At 43.7% G+C, this 10,825-nt stretch overlaps 1 long non-coding RNA gene across 1 annotated transcript; it reads left to right on the top strand.

Moving 5' to 3' along the window:
- The first annotated feature begins 2,710 nt into the window (after positions 1 to 2,710).
- Positions 2,711 to 10,351, top strand: LOC115460124. Its single transcript, XR_003940381.1, has 3 exons — positions 2,711 to 2,721; positions 3,307 to 3,309; positions 10,280 to 10,351. It is a non-coding gene; the product is annotated as an uncharacterized LOC115460124 (long non-coding RNA).
- Positions 10,352 to 10,825: the final 474 nt, after the last annotated feature.

The raw sequence follows: 10,825 nt of genomic DNA, 5'->3' as shown, positions 1-10,825 counted from the left end.
TAATAAAAAAATGCATAGCCACCTCGATCAACGGATAACCGATGTTTTACGACAAGCACCCCTACGCACATGCGTGCTGTTGTAGCCTAGTGCATTTGATTAGCGCGTCTGATTAGTGCGCATGCATCCCGGCTACTTAGCTTTATTTTACTACGCTGTCTACAGGGATTAGCGCCGCTACACCGCTTCATATTTTTGCAAATATTAACTTCTGATCATGCCATACCGCTACACCGGCATTGGAACAGCGCTATTTCTAGAGCGCTTTCTAAAATAGCACCGGGGTTTGATCATGAGGGCCTAAGTGAAGATATGAACTGAAAGTTATTCAACATATAAGCTGGAATAGCTCCATCTAAAACCTTAAATATAAGACAAGCAAACTTGAACAAAACCCTGGCCTCTATCGGCAACCAGTGTAATTTTATGAATATTTAGGGGGAAATTCTGTACAGGTGACCTAAAGTTAGCCACTGGGATGCTGCGTTCTAAGCACAAATTCTATATCAGCAATTACCTGCATAATTGAGATTACAGAGTACTTGTGTAAGTCAACATTTAAGTGCCAACATTTATTTATTTTTATTTTTTTAAACATTTATATCCCACATTATCCCAAGTAAACTCGGGTTCAATGTGGCTTCCATGTGAAAATACAGTGAGACAGAATAACAGAATTCACTTATATCATGGGAGCAAGTAAATGGATATTTCTAAAACATTTAACAAAGATGAGATTACTATATATACCCATCTGGGCATTTAAAAGTCTATCCTTTAATGATGCTGCAAGTTCAGAAATCATAGCCATAAGTATAGATAGTTATTCAAATATTATCACATGCATACATCAGAACAGGCATCCATACACACATTGCAAAAGTAAACAACAACTTCTACAAAGTACATCCAAAATGTAATTTTTATTTTCTAATTTCCATCTTCCAAAATTCCACACAGCAGATGCATAGATCAGCAGGACCCAAAGCAGTCCAAAGCAAGTGAGGTCAGAAACAACAGTTTATACCTAATTGTTCAACCGCCCTTAGGATTCACCTTTGGGTTTAAAATGCAAAGCTGTGTGCATAAAAGGACTGGATAAATGAATTGAAACAAAGTTTATAGCAAATGCCCTTAATATGTAATACTTAACATTTAGGCATGGCTATGTAAACCATGTCAATGGCTGGTGTACATGTTCACAGTTAAATGTTATAGTTGTGCGTGTAATTTTTGGTATTCTGTAGCCATAGCATGTAAATGTTGAACACACCCTAACCCACCCACTTCCACACCCCCTGGCAGTTATACGCTATAGAATTTGAGTGCTAGGGTTATAGAATACTGACTAAGAGGCCGATGCTCAAACTAGCACAGAGAAATTGCCATGGCATGCTCAAAGTAATGAGCATGTAAATTCATACCACATTAAAAATCGTGGTAAATATGCTGCCCGGTTCTAAATATGTCAACTTTCCTGTCAGTGCCTGAGCAATCGAGAAAATTCCTTATATGATAGTTGGGGCCCCACTGCACAGGGTGGGGTACCACTATTTTGAAGATGGTGGTCTGGAGAAGCAGGAGTGAGGGATCTTTGACTGGGGGGGGGGGGGGGAGGGGAGGGTCCAGGAGAACCACTGGACCACCAAGGCATTTTTTAAGGTTTTGGAAGCAGGCCCAGGGTTGAAGCTGATGTTCATGCTTGGGGGAGGGAGGAGTAGACACCCTAGTTTAAAGGAAGCCCACCAGAGCAGTGTGGTCATATTGAGGGAAAGGAGGGGTGCCACTAGATACCTCTTCTCTCAACCAGCCCTTCTAACACTACCCCAAACCTGAAACCATTACAGTATTCAGTGTACAAGAGTGTGAATGTAGACCCGGTTCTAACCCCTTTTAGTGCTGGCATTAGTTTTCCACATAACTATAAATTAATGCCAATTAAGTCTAATTAGCACCAATAATTGGTTGTTTGTGCCAAATAGCAGCTAATTTGTCAGTTAAGTTACACACATAACTGTATGTATTCTATAATTTGAGCACTCAGTTTTACACACTAAGGCATTCAAAAATCGGCACTGAAAAAGCCAGTGTGAATGGTATTCTACAATGCGCACTCAAAGATGAGCAGCCATCATAGAACAGCTCTGAGTGCCGAATTTGGCACCCAAATTGGGGCACCAGGACTTACACCTGCTGAAACCAGGTGTAATTCCTGGCATCCAATTTGGGCACACATCCTCGGTGTTCTATAACACTGCACACAAATTTTAGAAATGCCCCTGACCCACACATGCACCTCGCATGGCCACACCCTCTTTTGGGTTGCACACTATGGGATTTGGGTGCACATTGTTATAGAAGAAAGTAAAATATACTCGGAAATCCAAATTGGTGCCAATTAGCACCCAATTATTGGCACTAATTGAATGTTTAGCCATTTAATTATTTATTGCATTTGTATCCCACATTATCCCACCTATTTGCAGGCTCAATGTGGCTTACATAGTTTTGTTAACATTGTCTTTGCAGGGTGACAGTTACATTTACTATTGTGCAGAGGTTAAATAAGGGTAGAAAGAGGAAGGAAAGGATTGATTAAGGTAGTTATATTAGGTGAGCTACCTTGACTGAGTGGGTTTTCGGGTGAATTGGTGTGGCTATTAGTTCTCATTGTATGCCTTGCTGAAGAGATATGTCTTCAGAGATTTGCGAAAGATATTTGTTTCGTCGATAGTTCTCAGGTCTGTAGGCAGTGCATTCCACAATTGCGTGCCCAGGTACGAGAATGTGGTAGCATGCATCTGCTTGTACTTTAGTCCTTTACAGCTGGGGAAGTGCAGGTCGAGAAATTTGCGGGATGATCTTGTGGCATTTCTTGGAGGTAAGTCTACGAGGTTTAGCATGTAGGTTAATTGGGCACACATCTTGATTTGGTGCCAAATGTTGGGTGCCATAGATACAGTAGTGTACCAGGGGCAGGACGGTGGCAGCTTTACTCCCCGGGTGCAGGCAGCAAGGGGGTGCATGAGGAGTTGCGTGGCTGTTGGCTCCGCTGGTCCCCTGCTCCTCTGATGTTACTTCCTGTTCTGAGGCAAGGGATCGGCAGAACCGACAGCCGCGTGACTGCTCCGTGCACCCCCATGCTAGGAAAAAGGGTAGTGGGGGTGATGTGCTTCAGGGAGGTGATGCACTGGGGGTGGTGGTGCAGAGGCGACCCGCTCCGGGTGGCAACCAAGCTAGATATGCCACTGCATATATAGAATCCAGAGTAAGTGTAAAATTGTGCGCTCAACATTCTAGGCTCAGAGGGTTAATGTTTGCTTCAACAGAACTACTACTACTACTACTACTACTATTAAACATTTCTATAGCGCTACTAGACTTACGCAGCGTTAGGATTTATTTACCGCCTTTTTTTAAGGGATTCACTCAAGGCGGTGTACAGCAAGAATAAGTCAAACATAAATGCATTCCGAGCAATTGCCCACTACATGTAATTGTTATCTCTGCTTTTTTTTCTTAGACACAGATATAATTCCAGACTAAGGGGGCCTTTTACTAAGCCATGGTAGGCCTAGAACATGCCTACCATACACTAAAAATCATTACCGTGGGACATGCTGAGGCATCCCACGGTAGTGTGCCACTCAGCGTGTGCTAGTTCCGCACTGAAAACATATTGTTTATTTTTCAGCATGGGAGGCAGGCCCATGGGCAGAGAGTAGGCATACCCTGCACCTATCAGGTAGCACGGGCACATTGCTGTGCACTGCCTGATTAGCGTGGGAGCCCTTACTGCCTTCTAAATAGGTGGTGGTAAGGGCTCTCACAGTAATGGCCATGCGCTAATAGGGAAATTAGCATGTGACCATTAATGGAAAAGATTGAAAAGTGGCCATTTCACCGCTGCGCTAAAAGTGGCCACAGCACTTGGCACCAGCCACTTTTTAGCACGGCTTAGTAAAAGAACCCCTTAATCAATTATTGATGAACATCTGTTCCTAGCACTGAAAGATATTTCTTTAGAGCTGGGGGTAGGCAGGTTGAAAATAGAAAGCTACCAGGGTGGGTTAGAAATCCTTATCTTCAGTTTAAATCAAAGCTGAAAACAATTCAGAGCAGGCCCACAGTGGGTTTTGATGTGCAGCATTTATTTACAAATCGACTTTATTACTTTTCTTAATAAGTTTTCAACAGCTAGTGTGTGTGTGTGTGTGTGTGTGTGTGTGTCTACCATAGTGCACTGTGACATATTAGCTGGGGGAGAGATCTGAGTGTGGTCGTGCTGTTAAAAACAACCTTGACCAGGACAAACTTGAAGGGAAGTCTGTGTTCAACTTAATGTTTGGCTAGAAGAGAAAAACTGGCTAGATCCATGTCAGTCTGGATTTAGACCCAGTTATGGAGCAGAAACGGTCCTCGTACCCCTACTAGATGATCTTTACAGAAACCGAGACAGGGGATTTGCCTCAGTGTTAGTACTGCTAGATTTCTCAGCAGCTTTTGGCACTATGGATCATTATATCATGCTAGCACGACTGACAGAAACAGGTATCAATGGAACAGTACTTACGTGGTTCAGAACCTATCAGACAGGCAACAATCCAAAACGTTTGGTAGCAACTCATCACCACCATGGACACTGACCTGTGGGGTACCACAAGGATCGATACTGTCACCTATTCTGTTCAATATCTACCTCAAGCCACTAGCTGAGCTGATTCAGTCAATGGACACTCAGTTCAACATCTATGCGGATGATGTGCAGCTACTCATACCCATTGAACCTGACTTACCTACAGCCTTGAATAAACTGATTACCTGTCTTAACATCAATTCAAGAATGGGCTAAACACAACAAACTTTGCCTGAAGCCAAATAAAACTGAGCTTCTCTGGGTCCCTAACACAAGTAGATACATACCTGACATCAAAATCTCTTTTGCGAAGTATGAACTCCCCCTCAAATCACAAGTCAGGAACCTTGGAATACAATTAGATTCAATACTTACTCTGATTCCCCATATCCAAGCAACCTTCAAGAGCTGCTTCTACTATTTGCGACAGCTACGCTGCCTCTCTCCTTACATCGAGAAGGGAAATCTTATCCCAGTTGTGCATGCCATGATAACATCAAGACTGGATTACTGCAATGAACTATACAACGGTCTGACTACAAAGGGCTTGCACCAGCTCCAATTGATTCAGAATGCTGCAGCAAGACTCATAGAAGGTTGCAAGCGATGTGACCACATCACACCATTTTTGCAAAAACTTCATTGGCTACCAGTACAATAGGGCTAAATTTAAAACTCTATGTCTGATCTTCAAGGCCCTTAAAGGAAATGGCCCTGAGTACCTGAAGAATAGGATGATTCTCTACACACTGCCAAAGACATTAAGGTCCTCTCAAGGATTATCACTAACCACACTCTCTCCAAAAGACATTACACAATGTGATACCCGCAACAAGTCTTCTCCGGAGTAGCCCCACACTCTGGAATGCACTGCCTGAAAAGCCTCGCTTAACACAAGACTATCTCTACTTCAGGAAGCAGGTGAAAGCTTGACTCTTCAACCAGGCCTTTAATGGAAGAAGTAACTAACATGTTAGTCTCACTCACACACACAAGGAGTGACACAGGCTGCACATACTGCAGCAGGACATGTTTATCCACTCCTACCCTAGCTGAGATAATATTTAACCATCTCTCTGATCTCATATGCTATTTTCGTTAAATTAGTCATCTTATTTTCTAACTCCTCTTACTCTCTTACCTACCTGTATGTTAACCATCTCTCTGACCTCATGTGCAACTTTCTTTAAATTAGTCGCCTTACTTTCTAACTCTTCTTACTCTTTTACCTATCTATATGTTCCATCTTTGCTTATACCCTTCACTGTCAGTTAAAATGTTCTATTATGTATTGTCTTGACATTGTAAGTAGTATACGGTGCCATACTTTGTATTGTAATTTGAAAATTTTACTGCTGTAATTGCCCATTGCTCATGTTTGATTTATTCTTACTGTATACCGTCTTGAGTGAATTCCTTCAAAAAGGTGGTAAATAAATCCTAATAAATAAATAGTATGCCTTTGATCTGTAAAGGGTTCCTGCACAAAGTACTATAATGGATGTAGCCAGATGGAGCAGGGAGGGGCAGGCATGGTATTCAAAAACTAATAGACATGCTGCTTAATAGAAAGCAACTGGCACCCTGATGGGAGTCATGTTTCTCCAGAAGGATCCTCCTTTGATTTCTAGGCTGTGACTGAGAAACACAGGGTACGTGTTTTTCCCCTTTTCAATGACGTGTTGTGTGCTGCAAGCCATGCTGAGAATGACTTTTCCAGGAGCAGTTGCATCTCTGTGTCGCTCTGTGCTTAACTCTGTATTTATATTTATTTATTTTATTATGTAATAAAACTTAAGTGGTTTTCCAGGATTCCAGAAACAGGCAGCCAAATATCTAGGGCACTCATAAAGAGTGGTATTGTCTAGCAGCTTACTGAGGCTTGATTCCATGTTGAGCATGATTCTAGCTGCAAGAAAGACTTATTATTAACTTTGGGTGCTTGGTGTTTTGTTGCACACCAGTGACAATGGCATAAACAGAGGCTGGAGCCCTGTTTCCAGTTCTCACACTGCCCCAGTCACAGATCTGTCACATTACCAAAACAAACTCCACCATGTCCTTTCCCACAGTGGCACATCTGAGCCTGCCAGTACAATGAGGGGAAATGCACTGCTGTATCATGCTTTTTAGCACACTTTCCAAACTTTTTTCAAAATTTGTGATGTTTGCACTTTTCATCATATGTTGCACAGAATGAAACCCCCTTTAAATACATATTCACTGTCTTTGGCTGGCTGGCTGTGCCTCTGGGATGGGGAGAAATATATGTGGTGAGTTCAGGGCTGGTCTGACCACTAGGCATACCAGGGATCTGTCTAGGACAGAGGTTCTCAAGCCAGTCCTTGGGACACACCCAGCCAGTCAGGTTTTCAGGATAGTCACAATGAGATAAATTTGCATGCATTGCCTCCATTGTATGCTAACCTATCTCATGCATATTCATCGTGAATATCCTGAAGACCTGACTGACTGGGTGTGTCCCGAGGGCTGGATTGAGAACCCCTGGTCTAGAGTGACACAACTGAGGGACGTCAGTCAGTGAATCTAAAAAAGACGCACCACTGCTGTCGTTGGGCCATGAGCATCCACATATCCTCAAGAACTGCTGGGTTCTGTCCCCTCTGAACTTTCTGTTTTACAGGGGGTGGGACCCAGCAGGCTTTGAGCATGCACAAATGCTCAAGGCCCCATGCTGGATGTGGTGAGTCTTTTTTACTCATGCTGACTACTTGTCCATGCTGCCACAGAAAGGCTATAGAAGGCAAGCCACTAAACACCTTAGGAGGAGGGATTGGGAGATGGTGAACACCTTTGATGGTGGAGGAAGGATGAGCGAACTGGAGATGCTGAACAGTTTGGGGGTGGGGTGAGAGGAAAGCAGAGAGATACTGGACACCTTTCGGAGGGAGGTAAGAGGTGATGCTGGCATGGCAGTGGAGGACTTGAGCTGCCCCTTGGTGGGAGGACACATGGCTGAAAGTTTACCTAGGGTATCAAATATACTTGGGGTGGGCCGATCCTGTGTGTGTGTTCACTTCTATACCCCAGTCTTCCCTTTTCCTTCTCCTCTGTCTCCTGTCTTCCTCCCTTTTCCCTTCTCTTCATGCTCCTCTCTATGTTCTCTGGCAATTTCCCCCTCCCCTCAATCCATCTCCCATTCTAACCTTACCTTTTCCCTCCCTTATGCATTACCTCCAGGCTAATCCCTTTCCCTTCCTTCCCATTCTGATTGCTTTTCCCTTCCCCTCCCCCTCTCCAGGCATAAACAGCTTCTTTTCAGTGAGTCCCATGCCTGCTTCCTTCTGTAGCTCAGTCTCTGCTGCCATCATGTGGCCTCTTCATATGGACCCTACTACCAGTGCATTATTTTGCCACTACACAGACTCTCCCCTTTCAGCTGCTGGTTTAGAACATATAGCTACACGGAGGGCTACAAGATGTAAAAAAAAAATGAGTCACTTACTTAAGAACGGAAATATATAAAAAAATTAGTCTCAACAAGATAGTCCAGTGGTAGAAATCACATTTCAAAAACACAAGACTTTTCAACGGTCTAATACTGACTTCTCCATGATTTTCAAGTCATGGATGCATAGCTGAAGCATTGAAAGTTACTTATTTCATGCAGAGTGAAGAGCCAGCTAGCAAGTTTACATACCCTTTTGATGAGACAGTGATGAATTATTGATAGAAAAGAAGAAAGAAGCAGACCTTATGTAGAAAGATAGTTCATTTATTGGTTGTTCAAAGCTCCCAGAATTCACAAACCAATGCCCATAGCCATGTTTAGCCAGAAGTACAGGCTGTGTCAGGGGCAATGAAAACCAGCTGGTGTTAAAAAAAAAACCCAACAACTTCACCAGAGCTGATTATGAATGTGTCTTTTACTGGGTCCGTTTGAAACCATCAAGCTTCATTTTGTAAATGGATCCTAAAGAGTAGAAAATAAAGAACAAATTGCTACCTAGAATAATACACAGATAAGTGTAACACTTCTTACAATGAGACTGAGAAGAGCAAATATGAGGAATATCTGTTTCTAAGCTCTGCATGGATGATTAAAGAGTGTTTCAGCAGTGTAGCCAGACCTACTATTTTGGGTGGACCCACAGTTAAATTGGGTTGGCCCTTCCAACCCCCCCCCCCTTTAGCTCAGCATTTCCTCTGTCCTCCCCCACCCCCGAAAGACTAGCATCTGTCCCCTCTTTGAATCTCCTCAGTGTGCTTCAGAGGCAACCCGGAGGCCTCAGCAATTCATCTTCACTGTGTTCACTGGCCTACACAGGCTTTCCGCTGCCACATCCCACCAGTGAGGAAACAGGAAGTGACATCAGCGAGGGAGGGGCATGGCAGAGGGAAGCCTGCAGGAGTTGGTGCAGGCAGTGAAGATGAATCACTGTAGCTGTTAGGATACCTCTGACGTACCCCGGGGAGATTCAGGGTGGGGGCAGTTACCGGGACACCAGTGGAGAAGAGGAATAGAGGGGAGTGAGACACTGCCGTTGGATGGGACTGAGATAAGAATGGGTGGGCCTGGGCCCACCCATAGCTATGCCTCTGGAGTGTTTCAATATTATTAGGGGTCACAGTGATGACGTGGAAAACTTGGGGAATAACTCGAATATATTCCTCTACAATATATTATTCCTTACCCCACGTCTCATGTAGTAAAAGCTACAAAGCACCAAGGCACTTTCACTTTCTGTATTTTGATACAGAAAGTGAAAGTGCCTTGGTGCTTTGTAGCTTTTACTACATGAGACGTGGGGTAAGGAATAATATATTGTAGAGGAATATATTCGAGTTATTCCCCAAGTTTTCCACGTCATCACTGTGACCCCTGACGCAGGTGCTAGTCACCGAAACACGGCCCGTGTCGGGTCTTTTTGTCAAGGCTCATTCATTAAAGAACTGTGTTCCATTTTTAAAGGCCCGTGGTGCTGCTTTTTTTGTTTGGACTTTAGTTTGTACTTTGTTCCCTCTCTTTTGTTACATCAATATTATTAGGACCAGAAATTTCAGGCGCATTATGAATCTATATACTACATGCAAAGCTGCACAAGAAAATATGGGAGTTCTAGAGTCTATGGTGCTCATTTTCAAAAGAGAAAAACATCTCAAAAATGGCAGATGGACATTTTTCTTGCCAAAATATCTAAATCATGATTTTTGAAAAGGCAAAATTGGGACATTTTTCCCTGATTTCGTCCAAATAGCAAGGTAGCATGTTGGAAGGCATGTTTTGGCTGGGCTTACAATCTGGATATTTTTCTGCAATAATGGAATAGAAAAAAGGGTCCAGGGCAGAAAAGAGGTATATTTTTATCTAGACCTGTTTCAGTCATGACTACAGCTGACCACAAGCATGATCCCCCCTTAATCCCCCAGTGGTCACTGACCCCCTCCCACCCCCCAAAGATGTGACAGTGACAGTAGATGCCAAGATGTATGACAGCTCCAGATAACATGGCCTTTCCTAAGAAAGCAGCACACAAGGGCATGGAGTAGGCTGGTGTTCAGTGCAGTGAACAGTGAACAACAGGACCCAGGTTCAAATCCCACATTAACTCTTTCATTTCAGTACAACTATGCAAGCCCTCCTGGAACATAAACATACTTCCTGTACCTAAATATATAAAGGCTCCTTTTACTAAACAGCAGTAAGTCCAACGCAAGCTTACCGCTTGCTAGACAGGAAGCACCACTGGGCTACCACAACAGTTCGTACTTCCAATCCCTAGCATGCCATCATTTCCGGTGCTAATTGGGCAATGGTGATAAGGCCCCTCCCCCCCCCCCCCCCCCCCCCCGGGAATGGTCGGGCGGCAAGTGCTTTACTTGCCGCCCAGCCATTTCCTATAGGAAAGCGAGACTTCCCTTTTACCAGCTGCGGTAAAAGGGGGCCTCACCATGCATGTAAAACATGCACTGATACCAGCTCCGGCCTCCTTTTGCCACAGCTTGATAAAAGGGAACTCTAAGTAACCTGCAAGCCTGAGGGTTATTGTAGTGGTGGACCTTTAGGTACAGTATGTTTTTTTTTTCTGTTCCTGGAGAGCTCACCATATAATTTGAAGGGGTTTTGGTGGGATTTGTACTTGGGTCCTTTTATATGAAGTCTACTGAACTGACCACTAGGCTGCCCCTGTGCATTGCTGGGATATCTGTGTGATCAGTTCACTAGGA

The sequence above is a fragment of the Microcaecilia unicolor genome, chromosome 1 (assembly GCF_901765095.1).
Source record: "Microcaecilia unicolor chromosome 1, aMicUni1.1, whole genome shotgun sequence".
Taxonomy (NCBI): domain Eukaryota; kingdom Metazoa; phylum Chordata; class Amphibia; order Gymnophiona; family Siphonopidae; genus Microcaecilia; species Microcaecilia unicolor.
This window is presented reverse-complemented; position numbering and strand designations above follow the sequence as displayed.